This window comes from Octopus bimaculoides, chromosome 15 (genome assembly GCF_046866305.1).
Source record: "Octopus bimaculoides isolate indiv1 chromosome 15, ASM4686630v1, whole genome shotgun sequence".
Taxonomy (NCBI): domain Eukaryota; kingdom Metazoa; phylum Mollusca; class Cephalopoda; order Octopoda; family Octopodidae; genus Octopus; species Octopus bimaculoides.
Genome location: NC_142942.1, coordinates 26204559 through 26209218, shown reverse-complemented (window position 1 = coordinate 26209218; position 4660 = coordinate 26204559). Strand labels below are relative to the sequence as shown.

At 35.3% G+C, this 4660-nt stretch overlaps 1 protein-coding gene across 1 annotated transcript in view; it reads right to left on the bottom strand.

The window, feature by feature from the left end:
* Positions 1 to 216: 216 nt before the first annotated feature.
* The window catches only part of LOC106874647 (uncharacterized), a 28004-nt gene continuing 23560 nt past the window's right edge, over positions 217 to 4660 (bottom strand). Inside the window, exon 2 of the mRNA XM_052973205.2 lies at positions 217 to 1303. The gene's annotated coding sequence lies outside the window, so the exon portion shown is untranslated. The remainder of the gene's footprint in view (positions 1304 to 4660) is intronic.

The following is a 4660-nucleotide window of genomic DNA, read 5'->3' as shown; positions in this document are numbered from 1 at the left end:
TACATACTTGTAACTGTCCGAAATGGTCGTGACTTCTGGTATTTGACTGAAGAAAGAAAGCCCAAAATGACTGTTTTTTTTTTGCCTGTCTAATTGTTGTTGTTTCTCTTGTCCGCCTTTGTGTCGTCTATCTGTCTGAACGTTTTAATGGCCTCTATTGCGTTTTTGTTTCATTTATATACATATATAAGAGTTGGACAAAATAATGGAAACACCTTAAAATTTCAAACAAATTTATTTTAATATAGGGTAGGACTGCTTTGACAGTAATTACAGCTTGAATTCTATGAGGTATGGACTCGTACAAAGTTTGAACTCTTTCCAAAGGAATTTTTGTACATTCTTCAGCTAAAACAGTCACCAGTTCTTGTAGTGATAATGGTGGAGGATATCGACTCCTCACTTGTTTTTCTAAAATGTACCATAAATGTTCAATAATATTAAGATCTGAGGACTGTGGTAGCCAGATAAGATGTTCAACTTCACTAGAATGCTCCTCGTGCCATTCAATAACAACTTTAGCGGTGTGAATTGGTGCATTATCATCCTGAAAGATTGCGTTTCCCTCCGGAAATAGTTCCGCAACCATAGGATAAATTTGATCAGATAAAATGCTTAAATAGTCTTGACTATTAATTCTGCTACAGGGAAACCATTGGACCGGCGGATTTCTAAGATATAGCGCACCCGAGATTATCACAGATCCTCCTCCATGTTTAACAGTTGGAAGAAGGTAGTCAGGATCAAATGCTTCTTTTGGCTGTCTCCACACGTATACTCGGCCGGTGGTCGGAAATAAAGTGAAAGATGACTCGTCCGAGAAAATAACATTCTTTCACTGTTTTAGGGACCAATTCTGTAGGTTTTTACTCCACTCCAAACGCTTTGCAGCTTTTGTTTTTGAAAGTAGTGGTTTCTGTTTGCAGCTCTCTCGAGAAATCCGGCTTTATGCAGCCCCCGGCTAACAGTTTTTATGGATCTTGGTTCTCGATGTGGTCATTAAGCTCTGTAGTAACTTTGGGAGCTGCACTCTTGTGATCCTTTGTAACAATTTGCGTAAGAGTTCGACGGTCCCTATCTGAAAGTTTTGGTTTTCTTCCAGAGTTTTGTTTCAACGAAGAGGTTGTTTTCTCATTCTGAAAAGCTATTATTACTTTTGAGACAGTACTTCTTGATACATCAAACATTTCGGCTGTTTTCATTACGCTAGCACCTGCATTACGAGCACCAACAATTTGATCGCTTTGAAAGTTCGATAAATCTGTCATTTTAATGAATTTTAATTGACTTTTTCTGATGATATCTGAAAAGAAACAGCAATTTTAGCAAAACAAATTAAGTAACACTAATAATAGATAAAAAAAACAACAACATAAAAGTAAACAAGCTTTTGACGGTTTTATAGATATTTCAAAATTATGATGCTATGATGCTGGGTGTTTCCATTATTTTGTCCAACCCCTGAATATATATCAGAGGCGACCCCAGGCCATCAGCGTCATTCGGGCTTATCACAGATCTCGCACAAGACACATGCCTGCTCGAAGAATTTCACGTTTTTCCGCAATACTTGCAGCCCCAGATGGCTTAATTTTTATATCTAGCACTATATCTTTCTCCATTTCTATGTTAAGGGTAAAAATAAAGCAAACCTGCAAAACACAACTGATCTTTGCACACAAACGTACAGAATAATAGCAATTAAATAACGACAGTGTAATACTCAACAAACATTAACGGTCTGACTACCGCTTGTACTGTTGACAAGAGATGCCAGTTAGTATTTTACACCTACCAGGATCGTTCGTACTAGCCCGAGTTGCTGCATACATTTTCGTTCCATTAAGAGTATTATTGAACGGAAACTTTTCATAGATTAAAATTTAAACCCTAACCTCTATGGAAATTTATTGTTTCAAGAAAGCATTGAATTTTGATTACATTTAATTTTTACGATTAAAGATAACAACACGGGCTGTAACTTCTGAGCCCGAGTCAGGCTCGTGTGAACGGTGTCAAGAGAATGTCTGCTACGAATGATATTTTTTGACACAGGGCACCTCTAAGACGACTGCCAGACGCAGAACGAAAATAAATTACCTGCGACCAAGATCCGTAAAAGAAGCCCGAGTTATTAGCTGAAATTACATACTTGAAGTCAGTATTGGTAGAAATTAAATCAGCTCGAAAATACACGTTCACTTTATTAAATTCATACTCGGGCTAAGCCCGAACAACCCGAGTGCTGGAGTCGCCACTGATATATATATATACATATATATATATATAACATAAATTCATATAAAATATATATCACAAATATATTTACATAAAGTCTCTATATATTTATATGAATATGTGTATAATATATATCTAGTGTTGTACATATATAATCTGTATAATATTATACAGTATGTATTTATATAGATGCACGTGTGTATGTGTATCTGCATGTACGTCTGTGTGAGAGAGAGAGCAAGAAAGAGAAATAGAGGTATATAAAGGGAGAGAGAGAGAGAGAGCGAGAGAGAATATATAGATGCAGGCAAGGTGGTGTATTTTGGAATTTCGCTTTGCAACGATTTGAATTCGGATTCGTTTGCTCTACGAGGCAACTTATAGAGGTGTTAACTGTAAACTCTCATTGACCAATGTAGTGTGACTGAATTGCTAGATGCAAACTGAGAAGTCCATATATATATATATATATATATATATATATATATATATATATATATATATATATATATATATATATATATATATATATATATATATATATATATATATATATATATATATATATATATATATATATATATATATATATATCTGTTTGGTAAGAAGCTTGCTTCACAACCACATGATTCCGCTTTCAGTCCCACTGTCCCACTGCGCGGCAAGTGTCTTCTGCTCTATCCTCGGGCCGTCCAAAGCCTTGTGAGTGGATTTAGTAGACGGAAACTGAAATAAACCGGTCGTATTCTTTTATTGGTTTCAGTCATTTGACTGCGGCCATGCAGGAGCACTGCCTTTAGTCGAACAAGTCGGCCCCAGGACTTATTCTTTGTGAACTTAGTACTTATTCTATCGTTACCTTTTGCTCAACCGCTATGTTACGAAAACGTAAACACACCAGCATCGGTTGTCAAGCGATGGTGGAGGACAAGCACAGACAGACACACACACATACGCACACATATATATGACGGGCGTCTTTCAGTTTCCGTCAACCAAAATCCACTCACAAGTCTTTGGTCGGCGCGAGGCTTTAGTAGAAGACGCTTACTCAAGATAGCACGCAGTGGGACTGAACCCGGGACCATATGGTTGGTAAGCAAGCCACGCCTGAGTCTATATATATATATATATATATATATATATATATATATATATATATATATATATATATATATATATATATATACATATATATATACATATATATGTATGTAAACAGTGGGAGGGAGGGAATAAATATTCGTACATGTCAAAATTCGTTATTTACTTAATTTCTAATGAACATAAATGAGATATACCAATACTATATTTGCATACACATGCATAAACTAAGAATATGCAAAAGAAACTAATAAATTATAGTAACTAATGGATTTATATACAATTATAAATATTTAGGGCTGAAAAAAGTATTCGTATAGAATAAATTTATGATTTTCTATGCCACAAAATACTATTAAAATAATTTTTTTTTTTACTAGAACTTTCTCGCTTGTTCCAATAATCTTATCAGTGGTCATTTTTAAGTGTCAAAACGCTAGCTTCTTCATTCAGCACTGAGACAACATAAAGTAGTGTCGTAATAATGGTGAAAAGTAAAGAACTCACAGATTCAGTGGAAAACTTAATTATTGAACAGTGGAAAGCAGGTAAAAGTTACAAGAAAATATCAGAGACCCTTTGTATTCCATTTTCTACCATATCTTCATTTATTCAAAGATATAAAAAATCGGGAACTGTTGAAAACAGAATAAGATCCGGTGCACCACGCAAGATTTCCCCTAGATCTTTAAGGAAAATGAAGCGAAGAATCGAAAAAAGACAAAAAAAAAAACGCAATGATCATCAGAAAGGAGTTGCAAGAAGATTTGTTAGCTTCAGGGACTAGTGTTACACTACAAACAAGCAATGAACTTCATAGGAATGAACTGAAGTCACGCTCTCCTAGAAAAACTCCGCTGTCGACTAAAAGGCATAGAGATGCCCGTTTAAAATTTGTTTATGAACATAAAGATAAATCTGATACATTCTGGGAAAATTCATGTAGCCATGTTTGGAGGAAAGATGGTACTGCCTATTTGCCCAAAAACACAATTCCTACCGTAATGTTTGGATGTAGCAACATCATGGTGTGGGGGTGTTTCTCTGCAAATGGCACTGGCAATTTACACGTGATAGATGGTTGAATGAATGCAGAGATGTACCAAAATATTTTGAACAATAATTCATGAGACTCTGTAGAAAAGCTCCATCTTTGTGAAGGGTGAATTTTACAACAGGATAACGACCCTAAAAGCACACGGTGAAGTCTACCAAAAAATGGATTGTCGATCACAATATAAAATTATTAGAATGGCCAAGCCAGTCACCTGACTTGAACCCCATTGGAAACTTGTGGTGTTATTTGAAAATTAAAATT